The 18313-nt window shown below is 52.3% G+C and overlaps 1 protein-coding gene and 1 long non-coding RNA gene across 10 annotated transcripts in view; one reads left to right on the top strand and one right to left on the bottom strand.

Moving 5' to 3' along the window:
* The window catches only part of ZFHX3 (zinc finger homeobox 3), a 480743-nt gene that overhangs the window by 338380 nt on the left and 124050 nt on the right, over window positions 1–18313 (top strand). For 6 of the 9 annotated variants that reach the window (XM_085071261.1, XM_085071270.1, XM_085071269.1 and 3 more), the window contains 3 exons: window positions 156–467; window positions 7866–8047; window positions 15051–15425. The gene's annotated coding sequence lies outside the window, so the exon portion shown is untranslated. Of the gene's footprint in view, window positions 1–155; window positions 468–7831; window positions 8048–15050; window positions 15426–15742; window positions 17499–18313 lie in introns of those variants that run through there. The other 3 variants (XM_085071268.1, XM_085071266.1, XM_085071264.1) reach the window with 3 other exon arrangements.
* LOC146431969 (uncharacterized) lies at window positions 9815–15054 on the bottom strand. Its single transcript, XR_014854450.1, has 2 exons — window positions 10773–15054; window positions 9815–10112 (listed from the first exon to the last, which is right to left on the bottom strand). It is a non-coding gene; the product is annotated as an uncharacterized LOC146431969 (long non-coding RNA).

Below are 18313 nucleotides of genomic sequence, written 5' to 3'. Positions count from 1 at the left end.
TTGCCATAACTGATTACTCCCCGTGACTTTGAGGGTGCTCTTGGGGGGGCTGTGGGCTAAAACTTGGGTTGGAGCTGTGTCCTGGAAAACGTGGGGCAAGAACTGAAGTTGTAAGAAGCCAAACACAACCTTAATTTTAATTCTTATTTTTGTAGGTAGGATAACGTTGCCAAAGAGGAAAGGAATTTGGACAGACTTAACATCCAGCCTGCGCAGCTTCCATGAGCTGGACACTAAAATGAAGAGAGAGTTTATTCATTCCCATCTCAACACAGCCCACCAGAACTGAAAGACATTTCAAACCTACAAGGGATATTGGGTCAAACACTTCCCAACCTGCCTACACAGAGAAGGTTGTTCGATTCCTCTGGCTACCAAGTCTCCACATTTCTGTGTTGGATGTGAAGAGCAGAGAGAGTCTGGCAGGAATCAGGAGGCATCCAAGTCAGCGTAAGAGTCAGCACCAGGTAGAGGCTCGATTCCTTTTTCCTAGAATTCTTGCGGTATGCAGTATATACCTGATTTCTTCTCCTCCCCTTGTGCTTTTGTTGATTTCGTCTTCTCCACATCAGTGGAGCCTCGGCACTTGCACTTCTGGAGTAAGTGGCATGGTTGGAATATGGGAGCAATATGTATTAGAGTGAAACGTACGGACAGAAATAGAAAGTAAATGGAAGATGAATTGATCAGAGGAAAGGAGGGGATAAAGTAAAGGCAAGGAGAGAGACAAGTAATACCTTGCCTGTGTGCTATGGTAATTTATTATTTTTATATGGTGCCTGGGGTGTACAGTATCTGTTTTACTGAACAAATAGAAGAGTTCTCAGCCCCAGACAGCCAACATATTAATTTATTGTGTGACAGCCTGACAAAATGAGCAGCCAGGCCAGTGTGACGAGGAATAATTTAGTGCTTGTGGAGCATGAGTAACTTTACTATTGGTACCCTCACTTGTGTATGGCATCTGATGGACGTCTTTTGTGTTTGTAATGACTTACTGTACAAGAAAAATTCCCCTTTCCGGGGAAGTGTGAGTGAGGGGAGTCTTAGGGCACAGGCCACGGTAGTATCTGGAGGAGCAAAGAGGCTGCCAGGTCAGTACCTTGGGAGTGGAGGGGTAAAGACGTGACCCCCAGCCTGGCATGGGGGGAGCACCAAAAACCCCAGATCAGCCTGTGGGGATGCACCCAGGGGAGCCAGATGTGGGGCAGAGTGAAGGAAGAGAGTTGGGAGGGAATGGAGTGTTTGCTCAGCCATCTCGAGCTGCAGTTCCTAAGAAGTCATCCAGCTGGGACAGCGAGGAGATGACCTGAACCAACACACTCCAGCGGGACAGGTTCCAGTGCAAACCTGCCGTGACCGTGGAACTGGGGCAGTGAGAGCAGAGTTGTTTTCCAACACAGTTATTACCACTTCAATTGCAGTTTTATTCCAAAAGCAAATTCCAAACTTTTATGTCCATAAAGGTTTAGACATAAACAAGAAAGAAGTCAGGAAAGTGGTATGTACTGTGTAAACAGTCTCACTTTATAATTAATGCTGGAGATCAGGGAGCAGGAATGGCTGTGCATGTGTGGTCATTCAGATTTACTGTTGCTCTGATTAAAGCCTAGTTGGGCAATAATTTTATGCCCAGGTAGGGGCAGGAGGAGAGCAGGATGCCCCCAAGCAACCCATAAATAGTGTGGTGAAGACAAAGCGTTTATTACTTAGCTTCACAAAGGCTCTATAAGTGCTCTCCCAGGGTACATATACTCATACCCCAGATGCCAATTCTGCAAATTAGCATTATTTCTCAAAATCCTGTGTAAATAGAAGTAATTTAAATACTTGATTTCATCAGAGTCACCCATGGAAATGTCAGTCTCTTTTTCTCCCTTTTGTGGGGTGAGAAGAGGTTTTCACTGCCTGGGTTTTCATTTCCATTGGAATACTTTTCCTGATGGCCAAACCTGGCACGATTTGGGATCCATACAGGATTCTGTCCCACCTCAGTGCCTCATGTCGATGTAAAAGCAACTCTGGGGCATAAACGTTACCATTTATCACTGAAATGTGCTATTTTGAATCTTCCATTCAGCAGTTTAAATTACTGTGCCAAAAGTGGTTTCATGGTTAAGACACACAGGGAATTACAGGGATTTGGGATTCTGTCAAAGTAGCATTGGGATGTTCCGTTTTTGTAATCAGAGAAGCCACCAGTGGGTTCAGCTCAGAGTTTGCTGATGGACTGTTGTCATTGGGCATCCTGCTGCTAGTAACTTATTCAAAATTTAGGAACTTTCACAATTATTTTAATACATTTTTATATGGGATTCCATGTAGAAACAGGTACCATAGTTAACAGGGTAAAAGTAAAACAGTGAGAAAGACCCATAAAATAATTATTACACGATGAAACAATTTTCCTAGATATAGCATATTAAAAGAAGAATATCTCAGGATTTTCCAGGTCTGAAAACAAATGTTACATTTTAAGGATGCCTATCTCTCCTGTTCAGGGCAAGAAAGAGACACATTTAATACTGAATTTTGCAGGATATTGGGCTTGAAAATCCTTACAGTAGACAAATTGCCACTGACCAGGGAGGACAGTGCAAGGAGGTGCTGCATTTGCTGGGAGGGAGAAAGCACTTTTCTAGTGCTAACTTTCAGTTAGTTTCTTTTTTAATCATAACTGCTTGTTTTGAATTGTAAAAATTCCAGAGAAACAGCAAAGGAAGAAAAGGGCAGGTGAGCTTGATCAGTGGGGCACTGTGAAAGGACATGGTTTCATGGTGCACTGGAAACACCAGGAGGAATTACATCAACATCCCGTCTCATGTGCTCTGCTCCATCAGAGTCAGTATTGTACCCATTGCACAGGCTGGGAAAATAGAGCAAGAAGTGGGGGGAGTAAGCTCTGAAGTGCATTTCTGAGCACTTCCAGTATACCCTGTGTCCCGTCTGAGCTGGTCCTTCATTGCAGACAGCGAGTCTGTGGCAGAGCTAGGAATAGAATCCAAGCCCTTGTTCCAACTCCCAGATCCCCAAGAGTATTTTTAGGCACTTAATACCATTAATTTTATACTCTTTTTGGCCAAGGATCTTAGAAACAAGATCATGCTTCCTCCTGAAATAATTTTTGAAATCCTACTTGTGTGCTCTTGGACAACTTTTTTTCAGGAATTGTGTACAGTTTAGCCCTGTTTAGGAATAAATGGGCTTAAAAATTAGTTTTGGGAAGAGTTCTGCGTGGACTGTGCTTTTGTGCAGCCTTGAAGTGTGAGTAAGGATGGGGTGGAGATGGTGCAGAGTCTTCTGCAGGGCAAACTGTAGCTGTGTGTGAGGGGCTTTGGCAGAGGGCAGTAGGGGCAGCAGCAGTTCACACTGGCATGTTAAAGCTGACTGAAAAGGTGGAGAAAACGTTGTACATCTACAGATTTCCACACACAATTACATTTTTCATTGTGCTAACTAGGCAAACCCCTTTAAGCCCTGCTCCTGCATGCTATCTGATATTAATTAATTGATTTCCTATAAGCTCATTATTTAGTTCACTGTGAGTTCCTCACAGGGTGCTCAGCTGCAGATGGTGGAGCAGCTCCTGTCACAAAGCACCAACACATCGAAAAGGCAAGGCCAGGCAACGGGGAGGTTGAGATCAGACATTCAGCAAGTGCTGGGAAAAGCTCTCAGGCACGTGATGGGATTCTTGGGTCTGTCTTGTGCAGGGCTGTAGTTGCACTCGATATTCCTTGCGGGCTCCTTCCAGCTCAGGATACTCTATGATTTAGTGATTAGGAAAAATTTCTTCACTGAAAGGGCTGTCCAGCCCTGTCACAGGTTGCCCAGGGCAGTGGTGGAGTCACCATCCCTGGAGGGGATTTAAAAGCTATGTGGATGTGGCACTTGGGGACATGGGTAAGTGGTGTCCTTGGCAGTGCTGGGGTAACTCAATGATCTCAGAGGGTTTTTCCAACCCAAATGACTGATTTTACAACAGGGTAGGAGAGCAGCTTCCCACGGTGCAGCCACTCATCAGGTGAGCAGAGTGTGTTTCAGACTGCCTTGTCACTGCTGCAGGAAGCAAAGGTCTCAAGGGGTGCTTTTGGGACTGGTCATGGGGACAACGACCGTGGGGGACAGGGAGGTAGCCTGCGTGGGAGAGGTGCAGCTGCTCCGGGGCAGGCGTGGCGAGGGCTCTCTGTGGTGGTGCTGCTGCAGCAGGCACTGCCCAGATGCCAAGAGGCTCCTCTGCTCTCCTTCCCTCCATCCTCTCCCTCACTTGGTCCAGCTCGGGTGGTAAACGTGCTTATTGCAGCGCTAATGTCCTGCAAGTGGGATCCCACCTCCAGGTATATTAGAGTAATGAGTTCACACCTAACTAATGGAGACTTAATAGAGTTACTAATAGGCTGCCTTTTCCCCCCACGGTTTATGACCCCGCGGCCGGGGCTGTCAGGGGAGGGAGAGGTGAGAGGCAGTGTCAGCCCCAGCCTGCGCCTGGCCCGGCAGCGTTTCCAGGGACATCGTCTCTCCACCTTTCTGCAAGGAAAAATAAACAGTTTGAGGCTCCTGTGTCTTTATTAAACATTTCCTTTAAGCTGCATACTTTGGCTCCCTGCCCAAATGCACCAAGAAAGCATCCACAGAGCAGCTCTGCCGCGGGCTGCTGGAGCGAGCAACCCTCGGAGGGGTGAGCACCTGCGTCGCTGGCTGTGGCTCACGGTGTCCCCAGGACCACCGCGGCCCCGGGCCTGCCAGGCAGGCCGAAGTGACGGGCCGGGCTCGAGCAGCCCGCCGCAGCGCGGGGCAGCGGCTGAGGGCGGTGAGGGCCGTGGCAGCACAGTGGCCAGCTCGGTGGCAGCTCGGTGGCCCTCGGGCAGCACGCGGCTGCGACGTGGCAGCCAGGTGGGTGGGCAGGCGGCAGCGCAGGGCACCGCGTGTGCCCAGGGCCGCGGGGCGCTGCCAGGGGCTGCGGGGGACAGCCGCGGGGCTCGGCCGGGCACCGGGGGCTGCTCCTGCCCTGGGCACGGGCGGAAGGTGCGCAGCAGCGGCGGCGGGCCGGGCCGGGCCGTTCGGACTCGAACTGGCTGCAGCCCCGGCAGCAGCTGCCCCGCGGCAGGCGAGGCTCGGCCGGCCGCGGCAGGGAGGAAGGGAGGGAGGGAAGGAGGGAAGGAGGAGGGGGCGCGGCGGTGATGTCAGCGCGGCCTCCGGCCGGCGCTGCCAGGTAAACAGCCGGGAACAGCCGGGAACCGCCGGGGAGGGCGCGGGGCGGGCCGGGCCGGACGAGCCGCCCGTAACCCCTTCGCGCCCGCGCCGCTGCTGCCGGGGGCTCCCGGTGTGGGCAGCGCCCGGGGGAGCCGAGGGGTAGCCCCGGCCGAGGGACCCCAGCGGTGCCCAGGCTGGCACAGGGACAGAGCCGGGCGCTGGTGGTCGGTGCGGCTCTTGCAGCATTCCCCACAGCTCAGGTACAAGCAGCTCTGCAGCGGCTAACAATATCCTTAGTTTGCTGTTGCCTCATTCACCAGAAATGTGCCTTCGCTGCGACGCCTTCGGAGCAGCCTAGCCAGTTCAATTAGTAACTACGATAAAAGCTACCGGTGCTTTTTGGAGAGGGTGTTTCTAAAATCCCTGTCATCCAAAACAACGTGTGCATGGAGCCATCCTGGGGCTTGATCCTTCGGTCCCCTTTGCCAGCAGCCATCTGGACACAAGGGATGCACAGGCTCTGCCTGGGAATGGGACTGCATCTGGGTCTTTCTCAGGCAGGACAGAGTATTTTTTTCAGACATACTGTGCATCATCTGTTTGTCTGTCCTGTCCAGAGTGGCAGAGAGGAACTGCATGATAGGAAGCTGAGGAAAATCCCCAGAGAGCTACTGCTGATGGCCAGGTGCCTGCTTCTCCCTGCTCAGCACTCTGCTTTCCCCCCAGAAAACAAAGCTGCCGTCATACGAGTGCCCATAAAACACGAGGCATCCTGAGTGCAGAGATTAGTGGTAATTTTACAAGGACTCAAATAACGTCGGTCTGCAGGGTGCAGCACTGCCTTGAAAGGGAACAGCAGGCATTTCCCCTGGAAGCAAGTTTCCTCTTTAGAGCGGTTTACGGCCGAGGTGCAGTGTCACATTGTGGCACAAATACACTGTCAGCTTTTGGTTTGGAAGATGGACATTTGATACCTCTTTCTACTGCCAAAATGTGCTGCCCAGACCCAACTCCCAGCACGGTTATTTTTTGAAGCATTATGTAATTGGATTGCATGGTCAGTAGTGCTTCCTTAACAAGCCTTTCAGCAAACCCTCTGCCTGCTGCAGCCAATCCTCAACCCTTACATACACACTTACTCACGCAGACTCAGTCTGGAGTAAACTCGCTGCTAAATACAGTTAGAAAACAGACGAAACCAGGCTCGGAATAGATTATCTCCTTCCCTGCACTAAGTGAGCCATGGTATGGCCAAGCCCTGGGTGCCGCTGGTGTGAAAACGGGGTTGGGCTGGTGTCTCCCAGCTGAGGGATCACCACCGTCTCCTCTGCCATGCCTCTCCTTAACAGGGTAAAACCCCTGCTTTTTGGAGCACGGATGGGCAACTCAACCCAGTGTCCTTCTCTGCTGTTGCCCTGCCGTGGAAAACGGCTTTGGGGACCAGCTTTGGGAAACCTCTCAGAAGGTGCTCAGGCCCAGAGCGTCAGGGCCTTTGTCCCCGGTTTTAGTGTAAGCTGCAGGGCTGAATTAGGAACTGAGGCTCTGCACACCTCCCTGGGCGTGTCCCGGCCCCATTCCCGCAGCTCAGCCCACGGGGCCTGGCTGGCTCGGCCCTTTGCTGTGTTTTCCAGGAGTGTCCCTCTCCTCTGGCCACTGTCAGCCCACGGGTTATGGCTCTGCTGACTCACGGCTTCCTGTTTGTGATTGCTGACTGGTGGCAGCAATTGCAGAAGCAATAAGAGATATTAAAAAGCGTGAACTTCCACTGGGACCAGGAGATACAATTAGGGCTGTGCCAAGAAATACACTGCAGAGAGCTGCTGTTGAAAGGGATGAGGAGCCCTGCAGCCCCCTGCTCCCTTGCTGCAGGAAGTAGGAAAATGAACATCACTGGCCTTTTATCATCTCTGAACCCAAATAAAAATTGCATTTGACTTCTGAAGCTCACTCTGGCTCTTTTCCATGCTCCTCCTCAAAGCCTTTGATCCAGCCTTCCTGTCTGGGTCTCCTCTACCTGCTGCTGCTGCTGAGATGTAGGGATCCGTATTCTGTGCTTTCACCTAAGACTGATTCTCCACGAAAAGCCTGCATGAGCCTGTGTAAAGGGGCTGCTTTAGAAGGCATGCACAATGTAATGTTATTTCCATTCTTTTTTTATGGGAAATATCTGGGGAGAAGCATGAAAGTATATGGAGAAGGTGCTCTTTGATCATTAAGATCTAAATGCAGCATCCAAACTGCATGTCTGTTTCTCCATATTATGCTGAAATCCATCTTAAAGTGCTACTCCTCCGTGGGCGTTTTCCTGTTTCTTCTTCCTTGGTTTGAGCATTTGGAAGCATTGCCACCAGTTTCATCTCCAGCCCTGGTGTGGATTGTCTCCAAAATTATTTTTGCCCCCCTATTGTTACCGTACATATCAGTCTTTCAATTTGTGTTATAATTCCATTTTTAACCTTATTGTGAGAATGTACATTCTGGTTGTTCAGCTGAGGACAGGAGGTGGAGGATGGTGTTCTATGAACTGTGTGTCACTGGAGGACAGAACATATGCTGAGGCTGGTCTTTGATGGATTGAAGCTACAGTAGTTTGCAGCTAAGAAAAAAACACACTTTCCTTTTGTATGGGCACTACACTGATTTTAATTTTTTTTTTTTTAACCCTGTGACAGACGTAGGGCCAAGAACTGGTAGAGAGAACAGACATTAGGGGAGGAAAAAGCCCCACCCCAAAACCTCAGTTACTTCAACACATACCAAGTGGATTGACAGTGGATGAAGAGGAGGAGGAGGAGGAGGCAATAGTGAACACACAACACAGTTCAAGCTGGCACGGAGCCCTTTCTTGAAGAATGTAAGTTTAACCTTTAGCATTCAAGTGTCTGGGCTTAAGTGTCATTATGAGCAATACTTTCCTCCAGCACAGCCTTTCCTGCTTGGAGGAGGGTTCTGTGCAACCTCATCTATTTTCCCCTTTCCCATGTATAAAAATACGTGTTTCTGGTTGCATATGCTCTGCCAAGGCCCTTCTGGTCGCAGAGCCACTGGGCACCATGCAGGTGGACCTGGAAGAGTCCAGGCAAGGGTTTGCCTGGCCAAGGGGGCTGTGGAGACTCTACCATGGCTCTGCACTGATGGAGTGAGTGCTTTGGGGTTTACTGGTTGAATTCAGGTTAAAGGTTTTGTGCCCTGAACTGACAAGTGGAGCTGTCTGGGGTGGGAGTTCCCCCCAGGGCACTGCCTGCAGCCAGCCTGGGCACAGCTGCACCAGCTACCTTGGTTTGCTGTGGCCGCAGGAGAAAAGGGATCTGCTGGCAAACAGCTTGTGGGAGAACCAAACTCAAACGTGGAGCAGGAAGGGATGGACCTGCTGTTGCCCTTGTCATCATCACCCCCTCCAGTGCCAACCTCACCTTTTGATGGAGGCACATAGAAAAAAATCAGAGAGACAGCAGCAGATGAACATCAGACTTGGCTGTGGACAGGCTGGATATGTCCCCCCCTCCCCCCAAATCATCTCCAGCTGTAAAACACTTCAGGGCTGATAGAAACCACACGCAGCCCAGCCATAACCCAATCTGCAAAGCTGCATTCCAATAAAAATGCAGCATGGACCTAAAAGAAACACTGTCCAGGATTCCCACAGCAGGATGGGAATGGGGTGGGGGTGACCCCTGAGGCTGGGCGCTGGGGGGAGCAGGGAGACAGCGAGGGCCCCCAGCCCCCGCCACTCTCGGGGGCACTCGCTCCGGCACAGCCCTCCCGGGGCACAAATGAAAGCGTTGTTGGCGGCCGGCATGGCTGGGGATGGCTGCGAGGGACGTGGCGCTGCAATCACAGCCTGGGCCCCCAATTTCAATATGCGCCGCTCGCGTCGCCGCAAATGTCAGATGTGCTTATGTTAAATACAGGTAATATTGTGGCGTGCGGCTGAGAGCGTGATTCCTGCAGATATCTTGTCTGATGAATTTTGCATCTCGTGTTTGTGATTTTTCCGTGCAAAGAAGTACAGGTTTTAGAGGAGTAAGAGCAGATATTTACAAAGAGATAACGATGAACTGTTTGATTAACTGCGGCAAAGATGCTGTGTCAGATCCGATTTCTCATTGCTTACAACGCAGGGGTGGAGGATGTTACTATATAGTAAGTGCAGCTGGTGCTGGTGCCTAACTTGGTAAATATTTCGATGCAGACTTCCTTGCAAATCTCCAGTTTAATTCTGAAATAATTCAGAGGGAAAGAAGGCTGATGGGCTATTTTCCAAGGAGCGTTTGGTACCTGGCTTGCACGGACAGGAGACGGTTGCTGTCACTGCTCCTGGCCCACAGTGGCAGGGGGTGAGCACGGGAAGTGCCAGCCCTGGGCTGCCCTGTGCAGCAGCTCTGCCTGACTGACCCACACCAGCCCCCAGACAAGCCAAGGTGTCCCTGCTGACACACTCTGAATTCTGTGGAAACCACCCTGTAATCCAGAATGCTTCTCAATGCTGAAAACATTTTTTTCCCTAATTCTGGGGTAACTGTAATTTTATTATGTAACTTATTTCCCTCTTTTTCCCCTTTAAGATGGTTCCCAAACATTTATTGTGGGATTTTTCATTTAAAATAGTTTTCTAGGGAAATTACTGTGACAGTGATTTAACTGTTTAATTAAAATCTGACATTGATGACAACATAAATACAATAGGCACGAGGTGATACAGGCATTAAATAAGTGCAGTTGTGGAATACATCCATAGAGTACTCTGAGCACATGGAGCAGCTCACAGAGAAATGATGCTCAATATTTATCAGGTTAGCAACTCCTAATTAAATGCCAAGACTTTTTTCTTAATTTCTCTCAAAAAGCCAAGAAACATATAGATGTATTCCAAGTGTTTATTTCCATGGCAAACACATCCACTCCTCTTGTTTTATGGCCTGCAAAACAAGCAAATGCATGTTACAAACATGCTGGCTGACTGAGGGGTGTTTACTCAGCCTCACTGCTGCAGCCTCACCAGAGGTTTGGGGACAGCTGGAATAGCCAACAGAGGTCCTGTGACTCCCACTGCCTAGCGCACAATGTCTTTTAATAATCGGGTAAAACCCCAGAAATATATATGAGACAAAAGAACAAATGTTCCTTTGAACATCCCCCCAGCCCAAACCTCTCCAAATCCTACAGCATTTCTTCTAGAGAAATAGGCTTTTGCCTCCAGCATCCCCATGTCTCAGAAATAAGGGCGGCAGCCCCCCCAGGAACTGAGACAAACATGCCTCCAGAAGAAATCCCTGCTATCTGGCTGGAATTGCTCAGCAGTGTGGCTCTCCAGCCTTGCTGCTTTTTTGCATCCCAACAATGACGGTGCTGCTGCTGGAATATCCCTTTCCATGCTTCTTGCTGGGCGTCTCTAAATGGTATCAGCTCGCTTCTGCAGCTCAGCAAGCCCTGTGCAATCCGTTGCTGCTGATTGCCTGCCCTTTCCACCTTCCAAACCCAGAACAAACGCATCTGCTCCAGCCCAATTCCCCCAACCTTCCCCCGTTCTCCTGCTCAACTCTGCACAAACAAACTTTCCAAAGGAAAAGCTAGCTTACCTGGCCAATGCTTTGGGCATAGAGTCATACAAACTGATCAAGGCAGACATCCCAGCTCCAGCACAGGGATTTGATTGCAAATTTCCATTGCAAAGGAGCAGAGGGAACTGGAAATCTGACAAATGCCTTCAAATTGACCTGTGTTTCCACAATGCACGCAGTGTTTAAAATGAATGGCAGACTTTATCATTTGGAGCTCCTTCAAGGACTCTGGCCTTCCATGCTTTGTTCTGATTCTTCAGACACATTTCCAAGAAGCACAGAGCTATGGAAGTGGATGATACTATAAAGACTTTTTTTTCTAAGCTGGATCTCCCCTCTCCCAACCAATAATTTTTAAAGCCTGAATTTAAAAAGATAGCCTGGAACTTTTTTTTTTAGCTCTCCCCATACATCAGCCTCTTGTGCCCTGTCAGCCTCCGGCACCGCAGAGCCTTGGCCCAGTCGGCTTGTGCTGGGCGGTGAGCAGTGGGATGCACTCATGGATCCCTAAAAATTCACCCGAGTCAAGTGCTGTCACCACAGCCCTATGCAAATCTGACCCACCCCTGCCTCCTGGGCCCCTGGCAGCCAGGTCGTGTCTCCAGGGGAGGACCTGATCTCCCTGCAGAGCCCAGGGAACTGGAGCTGCTCACCCCCATTTTACATGTTAAAGATAACAACCATTTTTGCTGAGAGTCCTGTCCAGAAAGTCTTATTTGCTGCCTCTGAAAAACATTTTACTTCAAAGTTGTTCCTCTTAATTTGTACACATTTCTACAAAGAATAACTTCCCCTTAAAGCGCCGCTATTCGTTCCATCTATTCAAAATAACATAGAAATGAAACGATACAATTCTATGTGCAAATACATCAGATATGCCACGAGACAAAAAAATGGGTTAATCTAATAACTGTGTCTTTAGCAAGTTTCCTATGGGAAAAATCAGTCTTATTTTCCCTTCAGATCTGATACTAAGAGCTTCTTTCTGCTAAGCACATTAAAAGCTATTTGAACCCAAAATCCCATCTATGCATATGCAGAGATACACATACAGAAACAAGAGGCACCCGCACAATTGCAGATGAGGCTGTATCAAAATTTGTAATTAAAGTAAAGGAAGCCCCTTTTTATATTTTACCAACCAGATTGGGTTTTTTGCGTAAAACAAAGAAATCTTATGGGAAGTAAATTTTCTAGAGGAGACACACGTGCACATACATGTAATCATACCTAACGACTTCTGTACGAATTATCCCTTAATTCCTTGGCTGCATTTCAGTGTTTGCGTAGTGGTTTATCCGCCGGTCCTGCAGCCGTCACTTGTTCCTTCCCTTCTTTTCACACACAGCCTCCCCTCATCACCTCTTTTTGCAACCTGGAAAACTGGGAACTCTTTCATTCCCCAGCTCCCAGACGTCTTGCGTCCAGGACGAGGGGCAAACCTCTGCTCTCTGCTCATCTGGCTGTTTCCCTTCCCAGCCCGAGCTCCTGCCTCCCCAGGAGGGGAGGGAAGATGTCCTAGGACTTGACCCCAGGGCAGAGCCTGCTCGGGCTGGAGCAGCTCCCAGAAGGGTGGGGGGGCCGGAGGGCGCACGCCCCTCTCCCTGCTTAACCCCTCCGCTCCTCTGACCTGGCGCCTGCTGCCCTCCTCCCTTTCGGGGCACTCGAACTCGTCCCGGGAGCGTGACGGAGAAGAAAGACGGAGCGGCGAAGGGCTGTCGCAGGAGGGCTCCGCGCAGCACGGCCAGAGGAGCAGCGGGATCTCCGAGCAGGGGATGTTTGGTTTGTGTTAACTACCCAGACAGATGCACTCCGGCATGTTTGCCTTTATGGGATCCATATGTTGTCATGGGAAATTAGAGGACAGCAGCACACAGCTAGAATTCACGATGCAAGCAGAGAGACAACATCTATGGCTCCAGCGCGCGCCCGCACACGTCCCTGTGGAGGTGCCTATTTCTGGAGCATCCACAGTCGCTCCTTTGCTCCCCAACTTCCCCACACATTTCCTTTTGCTTTGCTCTGCAAAAAGTGTGGCCACAGGCAGCACCCGCAGCCTGGGCCGCCAGATCCACAGCCTCAGGGGAAAAGAGGCACTTCCAAGTTATCCCAAGTGCTAAAGACAAGGGTTACTTTATTCTCGCCTCAGCTCCTTCCTCAACCCACGTTTGGTTCACGTTCAGCAAGAACAACAGCTACAAATTACATGCACCTTCCCAGGCAGCACATCAAGCAGCCCCGAAAAATTGATTCTCCCCCAGGGCTCCCTGGTTTGGGGGTCGGTTGCTTTTTGGTTTTTTTTAGTTTGTTTTTTTTTTTAGGCTTGGGTTGGTTTTTTTGGAGGGCTCGGGTTTTTTGGAGGTTTTTTTGTTGTTTTTTGGAAGGGTGAGTACATTAACAATTATTCTTCCATAAAACCAGACAGACATGTATTGTGCAGGAACTGACCGATTTTTAAGGGCAGCATTTAAAGGCAAACTGGTCTCACTCTGGAGTCAATTCAAGCACCAGGACTCACACACGGCACACCCGGGTCACTGGACACACCAGGGCTGCAGGTACAACATCCACAGAACCGTGGCACCTATTGAACCCTGAGTCTTAAAACCTGTGACTTTCTCCCAAACGCAAGACACTTCCAGCAATGCATCAACAGTACAGTCAAATTCCTCATCACCCGTCCTCTTCCTTCACCCCCCATCCCACTTAAAGGGACTTGTCAAAATTCCAAATGACAACACCCACGTTAAGAAGTAGGGAAAGCTCAAGATATTGCATTAAAATACTAACAAACATGCAGTTTATTACCTTGCAGTATAAAATACATCTACATTAAGGTTCTCCCAAATGGAAAAACTGACCGTAACTGCATTCCTTGTTCAGAGCTATGAAACAAACCGGGAAGTTAATTATTTGGGTTATTATGAAAATTAAAAAAAAAAAAGGCAAAAAAGCAGGGGGAAAAAAAAAAGCTTCTTTAGATTTTCAAGACAATAATTTAGATGCATTTCTGCTAATAATAAAAATAGCCTCTTATAGAAAGATGAAAAAACCATATTCCTGAAGCCTGGACAGAGGCTCTTTACTGGTTCACCTCCTCCTAAAATTCAAATCCCACGTTCCCAGCGATCATCTACATTTTCACTAGGGCTGGAATGGGGAGGGAGAAGCTCCTTGAAATAAAAATTTTAAATAATAATCAGACATCAACCCGAGCAGAAAGTGAAAAACATTACCGTTAGGCTAGAGAAATATTTATTTAGTCAAAGCAGAGGTGCTGGTGGGACTGGAGGAATGTTGCATCCTTTCCTTAAAAAAAAAAAAAAAAAAAGAAAAAAGAAAAAAAAGAAAAAGAAAAAAGGGGGGAAAAGAGGAGGGGGTGGGGGGGAGAAAAGAGAAAGCAAGAAAGAAAAAAGGCAGAGGCACAGCCGCCTCCTGGAGTTCCCCATTGTCCAGGGCTATAGAGAGCCCCAGAATGGCATTAAACTCACAAAAGGCACATTGTGCGGGGGACAAAAAAAGCCCCTTCTTCTACAATAACTTTTAGCTTCTTATTTTTAGAAAATGACAAAGCTGTTGCCAGCGATGGCTGGTGAAACCTGTAGCCCAGCTCCCAGCGCGGCTGGCCGCGGCCGCATTGATCCGCCGGCCCGCTCGGAGCGGCGGCCGCCAAGTTTGAACGGGGCCGGGCCGCGCCGCGGGGATGCTGCGGGGATGCTGCGGGCGGCGGCGGCGGGGCCGGCGCGCAAAGTTGCGCTCGCTGCCGGACGCAACTTTCCCGGCGGCTCCTGGGGAAACTTCGGCGACGGCGGCGGCGGCGGGGGTCGGCCCGCCCCGGCTCGGCCCTGCGCGGGGCGGCGCGGCCCCGCCCGGGGCGCGGGGGCAGGTGGCCCCGCGGAGGTCCCGCCGCCGCGGAGCGGTGCGGAGCCGCCGGCCGGCCCCGCGCCCCCTGCCCGGCACGGCACGGCACGGCACGGCGCTGCGCGGGCAGGGCGCGGAGCGGGGCAGCGCGGCGGGGCCGGGCCGGGCCCCCCCGCCGCGGGCTGGGGGCCGGCCGCTTGCCCCAAGTTTCGGTGCGGCGCCGCCGCCGCCGCGCTCCCCCCGCCCGCTCCTGCGCGCTCGCTCCCTCCCCCGCCGCCTGGGCTGAATCTTATTGATCCAGAAGGTGGCTAATTAGCCCTTCCCGTCGTGCCTGGGTAATGAGGCACATGCGCACTGCACTAATCAGCCATTTTTTGCAGGAAACTAATTAGCAGAATAAAGATCCAAAGAGTTTTTTTTCTTCCCAATCATCAGATCTGAGTCCGGGCGCTTCCTGCTCCGGCGACCGCCAGCCCCGCCGCCCGCTCCGCGCCCGCCGCCCGCTCCGCTCCGCGCCCGCCGCTCCGCCCCGACCCGCCGCCGCCGCTGCTGCTGCCGCCGCCCGCGGCCCCCTCTCTCCGGGGGGCTGCAAACTCCCCGACAACGATGCTGCTGCTGGGCAGCGGCGGCGGCGGCGGCGGCTCCCGCTCGGCTCCGGCTGCTGCCCCCGGCTCCCGCTGCTGCTGCCCCGGGCCCCTCCGCGGAGCCCCGCGCTCCTGCCGCCGCAGCCGCCGCAGCCTGCATGGGATCTGTAGCCCCCGCGCCGCCGCCCGGGATTAAAAGCGCCGCCGCCGCCGGAGCAGCGACCGCGTAAGTGGCAACTTTTCTGCCCTGTCCCCCGCTCGGGCTCCTCCTGCTCGGGGCGCCCGGGCTGCTTTGCATGGGGCTGGTCCGGCCCCCCCTCCCGCCCGCTCCCACCCACCGCCCCGGATCCCCCAGCAAACTTTGTGCCGCTCGCCGTCCCGGAGCCCCGCTGCCGCCGGGGACGCGCAGGTGCCGGCGCCGCGGGGGCCGCTACGCGCCCGCGGAGCCCCCCCGCCCCGCCCGCCGGCCATGGCCGCGGGGCGCGCAGCGAGCGCGGCGCCCGCCCGGCCGCTTTGTGCGCGGCGGGGCCGGCGGCGGGGAGCCGGCCTCGAGCGGAGCCCGCGCCCCCCGGGACCCCGCCGGGCCGCGGCCGCTCCGCGCCGGCGACACGCCGGAAAACAAAGGGGCGAAGAAAGTGCCGAAAACTGCCCCGGCGGTGGCGGGCCCGGCCCCGCGGCACCCCGCACCCCGCGGAGCCCCGCACCCCGCGGCCCGCACGGCCTGGCCGCGCACAGTAACGGCGATTCTCGTTCCCCGCGGGCGGCTCGGTGCGGGAGCGCGGCGGGGGCGGGCGGCACCGCAGGCCGAGCCGGCTCGGGGCCGGGGTTAATGACTCGGGGCTGCATCGCCCGGCGCTTATCGCAGTACGTGAAACGCGAGTCGCTGTCGGTCCCCGCCGGGACCCGCCGCGCTCAGGCTCCCGCTGCCGCACGCACCCTCCGAGGGGAGCGTGTGTGTGTGTGTGCCCGGGCTGGGCACGGCGTGCGGGGGTACTGAGCACACGCGGATTCGGACTGTGAATTATTTATAATTTGGGTTGCGTTTGTTTGTGTCTTTGTCTTTTTTTTTAATTATTCAACTCCCCCCCCCCTTTTTTTTTTAAACAAACAAACAAAAATTGGTTCCGAGCAAGGTCTGTTTGTCTCTCCCGCTGTGCTTGGAGCTGCTCTCGGTATGTCCTGGACTCTAACTCAGCCGTGTCCCCTCTGCGCCGGCTGTCTGTCTTTCTCCTCTTCTTGCTCCTGTTTAATATGGAGCAATTTTCTGGAGACTCGGTGACTCCCTCCTTAGGGTCACATTGAGTTCGAATCCGACTGAAGGTGCAGGAATCCTGCAACGGACGAAATAAGAGAATAGAGAGAATCGGGTCAAGTTGGCTGCTTAGAGGCCAAAACTCCCATAGCTGCCTTTAAAAATATATGTATAATATTTGGCTTTTCTTGCTGTATTACGGGTTGCAGCTTCCCCTTTCAGGTATTTTCCTTACGGCTTAAAGCCCTCGCTTCCTTTTGCCTCCCCCCACACCCTCCCTCTGTTAGAGGAGAAAGTGGGGGGGGAGGAAAATAAAAGGAAAAGAAATGGGGGGGCAGAGGGGAAAAAATAAAACCCATTGAGTTTAGGCAAATAAGGTTTGGTCTCCGTATCCTATTACAAACCACTTTGAATATGCAAGACATCACACAAGACCAGTTATTCCAGTTACGACAAACTTAAAAAGAGAAAAAAGCGAGGCATGTTTAGATTGCAATTTGTTACAGCAAGAACTGTATTTAAAATTCCGTCTTTTAAATATTTTTTTTCCTAGCCTTGCTTTGTATCCAGACTTTTCTGATGTCTGGGTTGGGTTTTTGTTTTCGGGGTTTATTTTTTGGTGTTTTTTTGCATTGTTATTATTAAAATCTTTCCATCGAGTTTAGGAAGACCGCTGCGAGCAACATATTTTCTGTATTTTTGTTCCTGTATCTCGGAGGAGAGTTGGCAGGGGTTCTGTGGTTTGCAGTTACACAATATGTTATCATGTTTTTAATCACTAAATCATTGCAGTGGTTATAGATTTACAGTCTTAGGGTATTACTGAGCGGCGCGGCGCAGCCCGTGTGTGCGGGGACATACGAGAGCATGCCGTTAACATGCTCGTGAACTTTGCTTTTAAATCATTTCCCGGCCGAGCCGCGGCAGAGTGCGGAGCCAGCGTTTTGGCATCACCCCTCCATGCACTTGAGGAAAGTTTGTGCAACCCTCCCGGCAGGGCAGAAGCTCCGATGGGCGTCGTGCACGCCCCGTCCTGCGGCGCTGGCGGTAAGCAGCGGGTCAGGGGGTGCGAGGGGTGGCCGGTGGGCCAGGGCCACCACCTGCGTGGCCAGGGGGATCGGGCCGCCCCGCCGGCTGCCCTCTGCTCCCGTTTCCCCCTTTATTATGTAACAGAGCCCTCGGCAGCATTAAAAATTCAGCATTACAAGCTGATTGTAATGCTCCCTCATTAGGGAGCACTGTCTGGTCCGGCACTGAGTGAAGATGGTGTGGCTTTTCGGCTGCCGCAGTGGCGGAGGCCAGAGAGCGGCCGGGAGGGGGGCGAACGGAGCGTCCCAGGCCCCTGACAGCAGGCTCACTCTGGGCTCCCCACCACCGTGAAGTGCCAGCCCTGCGGCCAGGCCCAGGGCTTGCTGGGCTTCTGCTCAGCCGCTGGCCGAGGGCTTTCCCCTGTGCGGCTGCTTGAGCTGCCTCCCACCCGCTCTCGCTCCACAGGCTGCCTTCGACTGGAACAAAAGCAAAGAAAAGGCACATTAAAGGGGGGCGAAACTCTGCATCGTGGCCCCAGAAGTTGCTCTGCTGTATTTGTCTTTTTTTATGCTCTTCTTTTCTTTTTAATGCGGTCATTTTGGGGACAGAGGGCAGCAGGAAGTTGGCTCCAGCCCCTCTCCCGCGCAGCAGTGCCGGCCGCAGCAGCGCTGGCCCTTTGCTGTGGAGCCCCCGGAGCCTCCCTCCTGCCCTGCCACTGCCTTTTGTTCCCGCAGGACCGAGCTGAGGTGCTGCTTGGCGGACCAAGGCAGTACAGGCAGCCCCGTGTGCCCGGCGCTGCCGCCTGGCCTTGTCATGGCCGCTGTCACACCAGG

Source organism: Lichenostomus cassidix, chromosome 11 (assembly GCF_008360975.1).
Source record: "Lichenostomus cassidix isolate B80296 chromosome 11, HeHo_3.0, whole genome shotgun sequence".
Lineage (NCBI taxonomy): Eukaryota > Metazoa > Chordata > Aves > Passeriformes > Meliphagidae > Lichenostomus > Lichenostomus cassidix.
Note: the sequence above shows the minus strand (reverse complement) of the source record. Positions and strands in the feature narration are given on the sequence as shown.